The sequence below is a fragment of the Aricia agestis genome, chromosome 15 (genome assembly GCF_905147365.1).
Source record: "Aricia agestis chromosome 15, ilAriAges1.1, whole genome shotgun sequence".
Taxonomy (NCBI): domain Eukaryota; kingdom Metazoa; phylum Arthropoda; class Insecta; order Lepidoptera; family Lycaenidae; genus Aricia; species Aricia agestis.
The window spans coordinates 411737-423741 of record NC_056420.1 but is presented as its reverse complement, the minus strand read 5'-3'; the positions used below and the strand labels follow the sequence as shown (position 1 = coordinate 423741).

Sequence of the window (12005 nt, the reverse complement as noted above, 5' to 3'; positions counted from 1 at the left end):
TAGTATACCTATATGTCTAGTCAACAATAAGGTTTGCATTTGTGCGATGAGCTAAGACTGCATTGATTTAGTACACAAGAAACACATACAAGGTATAAGGAACACAAGTGTTGTGTATAATTACTTACTGTAAAACAAGTATGAATTTTCACCAAAAACCTACAGGTACAATCTTATAGTTGCATTGTAGGTTTTTGTGTTATTTCACAAACTATTTCCTTGTAAATCTGAAGTATTATTGGTATATGCATGATAAACACTGCACCAAAGAGGTAAATTCAATATTACTTACTTTTAACAAGAATTTTCAGAACACAACCTTTTAAACTTTAGATGTATGTATAACATGCTCCGGATAAACATTGACACACCTAAACTTCTAGAAAAGTTAAATAATTGATAATATCATAGAATCCCAATTAGCTAAATTCTCATATGAGCACTTTTTCATTTAAGTATAACTTCTTCTCTTGACTACAATATGGTATTATATGATGGGAATAGTGTAAATCACTAAATTTTACTCAAAAACAAAAACCTACATTATAGTACTTTTCCAAAAAAGACTTACTTAATAAGAATTGCATAACAAACATATGGAACTTATTGTTCATAAAACATAATATTATCATAGGAACATATATTATTATGTATTACCAAAAATACTTTTGTACTTACCTCAATAATAATAATAAGTATTAGTTTTATATTAAATTAAAACTTAAAATACATGAGGACTTACTATGTACTTCTTAGGAACCTATCTTAGGAGCATTTCGTACAATCTTTTGATTGCAGTAGGTCTTTGTGTTATTTCACAAACTATTTCCTTGTAAACCATGCATGATAAACGCTGCACCAAAGAGGTAAATTCAAAGGTATTACTTTCTCAATAACAAGAATTTTGAGAACACAACCTTTGAAACTTTAGATTCATGTATATTCACGAATAAATATTGACACACACACATACACCTAAACTACTAGAAAAGTTAAATCATTGATAATATAAAATCCAAATTAGCTAAATTCTCATATGCACTTTTTCATTTATAACTTCTCTTGACTACAATATGATATAATATATAATGGGAATAGTCACTAAAACTCAAAAATATAATCCTACATTACTTATAGTACTTTTTCCAAAAAGACATAACAAAAATTGCAAAACAAACATACTTATTGTTCATAAAACATAATATTTTCATTGGAACTTATATTATTATTACCAAAAATTCTTTTGTACCTCAATAATAATAATATTAGTTTTATATTATTACATTAAAATTTAAAATACATTTTAAATTTTAATGTAATAAGGACTTTAGTAAGTCCTCATGTATTATACATTTTAAAAAGATGTGGTCGTTTTAGGGACCTATCAGACAGAGTGGTCACGCGTTGAAGCATTTGCGTTGGAGCAGTCAGTGTGTGACTGAGGAGCAATTCTGACACATTCAGAACTCCTCCTGTGTGAGTATATAGAGATACTCACACGGGAGGCATTCTACAACATAATACAACACAAAGAACACAAAACCCTTGACCGCTCTCTGTCTGAGATATCCCAGGCAATTTCCCATAGTTGCAACTTGCAATGCAGTTTCTAATTGTTATTGGTTTGCCAAATAAAAGTCTGAAATTATAATATTGTTTTTATCTTTCATCAAAAGTTGGTATTTGAACTCCTTTAATAATAATAAATTAATATTTACACAAGGGATATTTGATTCATCTTCTTTGATTTTAAGTGACAAGACCTTGTTTAAGATTTCCGCTGTATAAATATTTTTATAAGTATAATATAAAAGAGATTTAACACTTGCCTATCTGATACTAGGTTGATAATAAGGCTTAAGACAAATGTAGTACCTATTGATGAAAGCTGTGTATGAATATGTATCTAAGGTAGGTATATTTAAGTGAGAAAATAAATAAAAAAACATTTAAAAACGAGTATTTATTAAATTTCTTTTAATTAAAGCTTTTGAGTGAATATATATTATCTTCCTAGGACTTCGTCATCATTACACTTGCAATTCTTTATTATAAAATGTAGTACTTATAGTATCTCAGTGTTAGCAATCATCCTTTATCCTGAAAAATATTTGGTTCAGCGTACACAGTACTAATAATGTAAAATGCCTTACAAGGCACGAAAAGGGGATTATTAAACTTATAAATTGCCTGTTTATGTTACAATAATACCTATTTGAAAGCTCAAAAAAACGTAGGTGTTCAAGAATGAGTTCAAGTTCAACAAACTATGTTCAACTCATGACATCAACTCTGTTGTAATGCATGTAATTGTAATCCACAAGTTTGATGCATTTCTAAGACTTTTTCATGGTAGATTATTTAGCGTAGGTATCAAATAGGTATAGGATATAATAAACTTATCAATTTCTTGCTTAAAACATAATCTCTATAAACTTAATAACAATATCTAATTATCTTTTTTTTTGTCTCCTTCTTCTCTTTTTTAATTGCCGACTCAGTTAGTTGCCAATGTCAGAGAATTCTTTCTCCTCTAGATCGCCATGCTTGTGATAATATAAACATGAAGGAGTGTTATTTTCTCAGTGTTTTCATAAAAGGCTTATAAAATACCAAAAAATATAAATAAAACCATTTACACATTTATAATAATTACCTTTAAATACAATAAATCGGTGCAAAAGTAACTATTCCTACATTGACCACGTTATATATTAGAAAATAGTATATTTTATAATAAAAAATATCAATCTTTTTTTAAACTATATTTTCATCTTGATTTACAATTTTTCCGTTAGTCGTTATGGCTAAGCCATTTCAATTCCTAAAAAAAAACAATTCCGTTAGTCAAATTTGACGTTCGTGTTTGACATTTCTTAATCCAGTTCAGAGACAAATATTACAGGTTAAAACCATTCAGAAGTAAAAGTGCAAATGATACCGAAACAGAACCACTCACTTTACAACTGTTTACATACCTGCACGGATTAGCTCAGGTTTTGACAAAGTTAATGATAGGGGTCCAGGCGTGTGTCCAGACGTGAGTTAAAAAAGTGCAGTATGCCTCTAAAGATTTTTTTCTTCTAAAAACGTGTTTATCTTAGTAAATTTAAACTCCTGCACTATCATCATTACGAATGACCGCAATTCAAATACATTACTAAGTGTGTAAAAAGAGGCATAAACTGCTAAATGCGTAGTAAGTCACCCCAAAGTGGCTGGGAACTGGTATCGATAAGTCAAAAGTTTGTAATGGCCGCGGGACATTACAGAACTCTTTATACACCATTCCGAGTCGAACTTTTATAACGCATATATTTTCGTGTCAGAATTTAGATTGTCTTGTTGAAAAAATTATATTCTACCTATAATAGGATTTATATTTAATAATAGCAAAAATTTGGACACTTCATACAATTAATCAGACAGAGAGATCCGATGTTTATTAACTGGTAGGATATAATTGGGAGACTCAGAGGAAAATATTTCGATCGAGCAGGGTGCAGGCTGAACTTCTCTGTAGCTCTACCATGAGTTTAAAGCTATAGTATTTATCGATACTCGTTACCGACTACGTAAATATTTAGTATGGCGATTTTAGTTCCGCAAGTAACCGCTAGAGGCGCTGTAAAATTTTCCGTACAAAAAAATTACGTAGTTGGTATCGAGTATCGATAAATAATAATAATATAATACTCCCCACACCGGTTTCGGTGACGGTGGCTGGTTTCATTGAAAATCGATAAATACTATAGCTTTAAACTCATGGTAGAGCTACTGTTGTCATTTTAGACATTGTACATGTTACACCGATCTCAGAAACTTCGATAGCGCAATTCGCGATTCTGAAGGCTCTCCCAGAATGCCACCCGATTTTATATTCAAATAAAAAACGTAGAACAATATCGATCGTTGTACAATACCGTCAAACCTGGATACTGATAACACAGAAAAAGTCACTACTGGGCTTAAAAATACAATATATTATTACTGCTAAGCATCGTATTTCCACCTGTACTGTATATTACTACTGCACAGTGTACACTATAATATACTGTATAGTATATAGTAAGCGGAACGAGCTATAGAATATAACACCATTCTCCGGCGCTCAAACGCTCTTCACGTTAAAAATGCACATCGCTCTTTATTCCGACTAATTATAAAACAAAGAGGTTGTATTCTTTGTTCGGCGTTTTGTTCGAATTACCGGGGAACTTTTATTACAGGTGAACAACCTGAGTTTTTGCTGAAAGAAATTATTGTTTAAAACGAGTTATATTCGAGAGAATTATAATAGCTACATAATTATATTTGTTACTGCGTTATAATATAGTGATGCTTTAATGTCAAAGTATTGTTTACTCTTCTAGCTTTTAAGTGTTAAAACAATTTCATGAAAGGTATAAAATACTTTGGATTCCAAGAGTACAAGAAAATCCTCAAACCCTCATGATACTAACATAATGTTTTTTCTATTGTTTGCATCTATTGCTCAGGCTCATTATCTAAATATACATGATTGTCCCGTTTAAAGTAAGTGTTCCACGAGACAAAGATGGCGCCAATCACGCTAAATGACGGGGTTTAAACCACCTTAGATTACCCCCAGCCTAAACAATGAGCTACCTCTTCTAACCCTTCGTCTCCGAGTGCCAATATCGTTAGTGTGGTACAGACTTAACCCTTCGGCGCTCGTTATGGGTTTAATTAAAACATTTTTAAGCGGCCGCCGAGCGAGCCAACTCTAACGACGGCAATCTGCCCGCTTAAATTACTTTTTAAACTACTTTGATACCTAAATTTGTTTTTTTGTGGGGATTAGGAGGTGTATTTTTGTGTAGACTTCATTGGTTGGTCTGTTCATTTTTTTAGGAATGTGGTGTGCCTACGTTAAAATAAAGTTATGTTATTATAAGTCACTCTAACCCTCCAGTAGTAACGTAGGATCAATTGAATCCCCAGTCCAAAAAAGCGTCGACTTATTGACATATTATATCTAGCAAGCGACTTGAAACTCCTAGCAGCTTAGCTTAAAACATTGCTACATTGAAATACTGGTATGTAAGTGCAAAAAGCACCTCGGGTGATCAGTATCCCTATTCAATTATTTTAAATCCAACATTTTGGTCCGGATTCTGTCAAACAGCAAAATGTTGCTCTCCCACGTTAACTGCTGTTTAGCAGTTAACGTGGGAGAGCTATTCTTCGGCACGAAGAAATACCACGGGCTCAAAGAAAACCGGCGTGAAACAGCGCTTGCGCTGTGTTTCGCCGAGTGAGTGAGTTTACCGGAGGTCCAATCCTCTACCCTTCTCTATTTCCTTCACTACCTTCCCCTATTCCCTTCCGTACCCTCCCCTATTACCCAATTCCCTCTTAAAAGGCCGTTGCTTTCCATCAGGTGACCCGTTTGCTCGTTTGCCCCCTTAATTTTCATAAACGGCACATAAACATCATCTTGGAGGATTTCTTAACCAATTGAAACAGAGACTACAGTTTTATGTAATAACATCACAGATGTAACTACGAATGAATTATGAAGAGAGGATGAACTAGGGGTCTTGATTTTCGAGGTGACTAAATGGCTGAAGTTCCTAGAAATGGCTCACAAACCCATCCAAACCATATCACGGCAATGTGTACTAACCTAACTGTCTACGAGAAGCTCCAATCCCTAAAAACTATTAGCATACAGCTAATCATATTTCTATCCGTTTTCCCGCTACTACTCGTAAGAAAAAGTGGTGTTACACCAAACATGTTAGTGTTCGGTTTTCGCTTCAGCAGACAAACTTCGAAGTCGAAAAAGTCGAAGTTGCGAAGTTGCGGCGACTCGCTAAGTGGCCGCGTTTGATCGATGATGTATCGTCCCGGGGAAAACCTAAATATATGTTGCTTTTATATAATATGTATGAACAAATCTGGCGGCTATTGATCGATTTGTATGGACTCTACCACAGTAGAACTACTCAAGGGCCACTGACTTTGTAAATCGTTGTATTTTGAATGAAGAACTTATTATGAAGTTATTCGCTGTGCAAATATTTTTTTGTTGATAAGGCTGAAAGTTTAATAATCGCACTTTAATAAGAAGCTACAACGCAGTCATTCTCTCAAACATGAAAGGTAATATGGTTTTGTTGAGGCATTATAGTCAGAGGGTCTGCTGGCATCATCATCATCATCACTACCATAATATTATACCATGCATCGTCCCATGATTATGATCCTATTATGACCCTGTTATTGGTACTTTTCATAGTCTTTTAGATCGAGACTCGAGTTTGTCAAGCGATAATTTAAAAAATCTATACTCAATATTATAAACCTGAAGAGTATGTTTGCTTGAATGCGCTAATCTCAGGAACTACAGGTCCGATTTAAAATTGTATCTCAGTGTTAGATAGATCATTTATCGAGTAAGACTATAGGCTATATATTATCACGCTAAGACTAATGCGACCTTAGAAACTCAGGAAAATGTGGGAAATATTAGAAAGTGTTTATTTCACGAACTATGGAGCAATTTTTATGGCAATATTTGTACATATGTAAAGGGAGTATATAGCTATTTTTTATGGGAAAATGTACGGTTTCTGTAAAATTTCTAACTTACGCGGGCGAAGCCGCGCGGGACATCTAGTCGTCTATGAAGAAAGTGTAACTTATAAACGTAAGTTAGTGTTCTTATTTATGCTTTACGAGAAAGAAAAATATTATATCAGTAATACGAATATTTTAATTCCATAACAATGTAACTGATGAAACTTTGAATGATTTCCCAACTCCAATCAGGAAGTCGGTTCATATAAAAGTCATTCCCCGGCGTCAAATCACGCACCTGACGCGTGATGCGTGACGTCACAATCCGCCATCACTAATTCAGAGCCAATTCGCACCGTGGATTAGTTCCCCCCCTCCCCTCTCACCTGATCACACCGCCGTAAGCCCCCGCAGACAATTTTATATACTGGAATAAAGAGATGATAGTGAAAAAAAAAGAATGTCGGAAAGTCAGAATGTCGGAGTGAGTATGCTGTTGCGTTCGCAGACTTAAAATTTTGCCATGCTATAGGTCGAGAGGGGGATATTACTTCCTCTCCTACGCCTCGACGGCATCTTACTCTCCTTTATTTTATAAATTTTTGATAAGTTCACTATCCTGAGTTATGACTCCCGACGCGAGTTAAAATACCATCCCAAAGGAAAGTGCACAACCACAGTAAAAAGTTTTAACATTATTTTTTTATTTAATTTCATTTGCCTTGACTCCTATGTACGTTAATTTAATTATTATGATCATGCCTTCAGTCTACATTTATACTATGTGAACCGTACAGTGGGAGTGTTTTCAATATTAACCTGTAAGTTGTCGCGTCGCCGTAAGTGTCGTGAGCGGTCGCGTGGGACACATTTGCATACCGTCTCGAGCACTAACATAAGTGCTTAACACGGAATATTTCAACAATTTGTTACGTTTAAAACCTTTCAAATAAATAAATAAATATAATTAACCGCCGCACTCAAAGACATTTAATGATGATTAAATTTTAGTTTAATGAAGTGTTTGACAGATAATAACAAAATCCATACAAAACCATACTAGTATTATAAATGCGAAAGTGTGTCTGTCTGTTACTTTTTCACGCCCAAACCGCTGAACCGATTTTGTTACAATTTGGCATGGAGATGCTTTGAGTCCAGGGAAAGGACGTCTCCTTTGATATTTACGCGCTATAAACGAGTTTTGGCGCACCGTAGTAATTTCGGGCGTCATCTAGTATATTATAATAATATGGGGATTAGATCAAAATATTAATTTATTAACAATTAAGTAGTTATTGTTAATCTCTGTGTGAACAGTAAGACGGAACATATTAATAGGTCTATCATTAAACTATTTGAGATTTTTTTCCTAAGCTTTGTTCATGTAATCCTCTTGTTTATTAAATATGAAACCAAATTATATAAAAATTTAAAATGTTTCAGAACTATAACATACTTATGTTGTTAAAATTAAAAGGTATTTAATTTATACAATGGGAATTAATAATAATATTTCGTCTTGCATCAGGCTTTAGTAATATTGTCATTAATTAAAATTGAACATGATATTACAGACATGTACATTGTACAGTAATATTATAACGACGTAGGTGTCGCGGTGTCTGCCCACGTAAAATTCTGTATTATTTATTATAACATTTTAACCTTCATCTAGAGGTTAAAGGTTAAAACAAAAATACCTTGAATATTTTAGGTAAAAAATATAAAAAAGTTATAAAAACGCTTACTCTTATAATTTGATAGGATATTCGAGAGAAGAAAAGTATGACATGGAGAAAAATCGCTTCCTCTGTTTTTTCAATTCAATTCAAATCTTTATTTGCTCAAAACATGATTTTAACGCAGACATTTATGCCTACATTCTGTTGTATCGTATTCACTCGTCTAAATACTCCCTGAGTGCAACTTGTTGTTTTTTTATTTAAATATTATTATGATCATGTTGCCGCACACTTTCTGAGGATCATATTATAAGAGTTTATCTTTTCAATAGTGTTTTTGATTGGTACTGTTTGACGTAAACTAATCTACTAACTAATCAAAAGCTTTAGTTAATATATTTATTATAAACTCAAAATAGCTGAGAAACCGGTCACCAAAGTTAACGTTAGGCTGCATTGCTATTTAGTTCTATTACTTAGGTCTAGGACGAGACAAGTTAATTGTCTAGATAAATCCATTACATTAAGTCCAGGCTTACAGTAAGAGATTAATTTAATGTAATTTATAGTTCCTCCCCGACCTACAAATGTTATTTAAACGTTTACTGTAAAGGTACGCAGGCTTTAGGAAAATATTGCTAATTGTGTTATTATACTATTACTAGGATACTAAATTTTACGAAATGTTTAGAGAATTTACTTATATTATGAAATGAACTGAAATGAAAATATTTATTTGTAAATAGGTTAACAAAGTTAACACTTTTAGAACGTCGTGTCTACATGAGGCCTACCACCGGTTCGGGAACTACCCCGCCGAGAAGAACCGGCGTAAGAAACTCGCACGGGGCCATCTTTTAAGAAAAAGGGATAGATCTTACTTGTAGTAACACTTTGACGACCTCTGTCATGGCTCAGTGGTGAACGCGTTGGTAGCTCAAGCCGGGGGTCACGGGTTCGAATCCCGCCGACGGAATAAAAAGTTTTCAAGATGTGTATTAAATATGTGTATGATATAATAAAAATCTTAAATATATGTATAGTATAAAAGTATTAAATATATATCCGTTGTCTGGTACCTGTAACACAAGTCCTTTAGGTACTTAGCACGGGGTCAGACTGACGTGGTGTGAAATTTAGCAATAATAAAAATACAGAGCTTTATCTGTTTCTTTAAATGTTAGGAAGCTTTTAGTCACTTCGTTTATATTATATTATATACGCAGGTTTAACTGAGTATGTAAAATACAATATTACTGACCAAAAACATTTGTCACTTCATTGCCAATCGCGCGTTGTATAGTAAACAATGAAATATTTATAAGCTTTTTGACAGTGGTCAACGACCGCTATCGCCTCGAATCACCGCGTTATGGTAACGTTTTGCATTACATTTCAGTAGATTTTGATATTTAACGGCTTCTACAAGACCAGTATAAGCACAACCCTCGTAGCAAACAGACAGTATGCTACGAGGGTCGCACTTAAACTGGTTATTCTATAATTGCGGTGTATGAATAGGATATTAAAATAATAATAATAATTAATATAATATTATTATGATTAAATTATCTATCATCTATACTATACATATAATAAAATTCGTTCATAGTCTAACGAGAGCAAGCAAAAGGGGAAGATATACAATTATTTTATCGTTCCCAGTCGGAGGTAACAATTATAATAACAGTCATTAGGGTATTACCGCGTGTCGCGATCAAAGCTGCAAACACCCTTAAGTGGCTCATGAATATACAGCGCGTGACGTCACAGCCCTGTACGCACATAGAGACGATGGACGCACTATGAGGTATGGAACCAGAAAAATTAAGTTTTTTACAAGTAAAACATCGAAACAGTATGATATTACTTCCTGACCTAAAAATTCTAATCTGGCAGTCTACTCTCTCTAATCTCTCTATTAAAATTTATTATAGGGCATTAGAATTACATGAACCATCTATGTAAAAGTGTTGGGACTGGTCGCTTCATGCGTACGGGCCCTAATCGTACATTCATGCCTGTCACAGATGTATGGAATATGAATGGATTAATTACAATATTATGTTTGGAGCTTCTATCCTATAGGATCTAGTTTTGTAAGGCCTACGCACGTGTCGTATAACGCGTCGCTTAGTCATTTTAAAATAATAAATCGACGGCCCCTACGTATAAAAGGTCATGTCCTACATTATTATTAGACGCATATTCCTACATTATTATTATTTTTCTATCACAAGTAATTCCAAAGATAAAAAGACGTAAATGACGACAAGTCGGAGGTTGTATTAGATTTTAGTGTGGTAAATGCGGACATCTATACTTACCGTCTTGTACCGCGTTGAAAATTACGCGCTGTCCCGCGTCATGTCGTACATGTCCGTTTCTACCTCTAAGGTAGCGAATTATTTTTAGACTTGTTATCATTTACGTTCAGCTATTATGAGATTTTTGTTCGTTTTTATTGGGTCTAGTGTCACAAAATTCAATCAAATTCAAACCAATATGAGTATTTAAGTGTTATAAATAATCAGCGATGTGAAATAATTGCTGCAACGGAGGCTGAGGCTCTTTTCATCATAAACAACCATCAGTGCCTTACTGTTATTGATATAGAGCAAAAAGCGTTTGTTGTTTGAGGTCCACAATAATCAATAAATTTTATTTTTATTTTAATTAATTTCTTATAGCGCCAACAAAAAAACGTAATTTGTGTAAACTTCTACTATTGCGGTTCTTGAGATGAAGCTTGGTGATAGACGGGCGGACGACATATAGAAAGCGAAGTCTGATAGGTTCCCGTTTTCAATTATTAAGCACGGAAACCTAAACGGCATTAAATTGGCTATGTATTTAATGAACTGCTATTTATTTTATATAACACAGTTAATTAGTAATGTAACATTAATTAAAAACTATAAAGAACATTCATTATTTGCGGAAAAGAAGCCCTTTCAAATAATCTTCCCTGTTTTTTCCATTTTTCTGTTTCCTTGCTCCTATTTATCTTAGCGTAATAATTTATAGCCTATAACTTTCTCGATAAATGAGCTATCAAACACTAAAAGAATTTTCTAAATCGGACCAGAAGTTCCTGAGATTAGGGCGTTCAAGCAAACAAACTCTTCAGCTTAATAAGATAAGGTGTTCTGTCAATTTGGTAGTCGCAAATTGGGATGAAATACTATTTTGTTCCTGTGAGGAACATGTAAGATGCATCATGCTGCAGCTCTGTATTCAATAGTAATGCTGAAAATTACGACCTTCATAAATTCTCCAGAAAAAGCTGAATATAATAATAGACTCAGAATTATATTTTACCGTCCAGACTTGTCCACCGTAGAAGTTATAATGAAGCCTCAAAGAATTTATTCATATTAAGATGCAATAAAAGTCTGAGGTCGTTAATATTGGTCACCCAGGTCTCAAAATTGGAAAAGGTATTGACCTTGTTCAAGTATACGAAAAGACCAAGAAGAAGAAAAAGGCCAATGATCTGGGCATTTGTTATCTTCAAGATGTAAATATGTTAATTTTTTTTTACAGTAGGTATCATTGACAAATTTGCAAAAATATTATATAAAAAATCTAAATCATAGCACCGATGCATTTTGTAAATAAAATCAGTTCATCATTCTCATCATCTTCATCTTCAATATTATAATGCTTTTGTTTAGTGAAAACAGAATAAGTTAATATATATTTTATACTTTTTGTAGACTTTGGAAAATTAAACAGTTTAACTTATCAAATAATCACATTTTATTAGAATTT

General features: G+C 33.4%; 1 protein-coding gene across 2 annotated transcripts in view; it reads right to left on the bottom strand.

Moving 5' to 3' along the window:
• Nucleotides 1-12005, bottom strand: part of LOC121734247 (zwei Ig domain protein zig-8-like) — a 235949-nt gene that overhangs the window by 201947 nt on the left and 21997 nt on the right. The gene's annotated exons all lie outside the window — the stretch shown is intronic.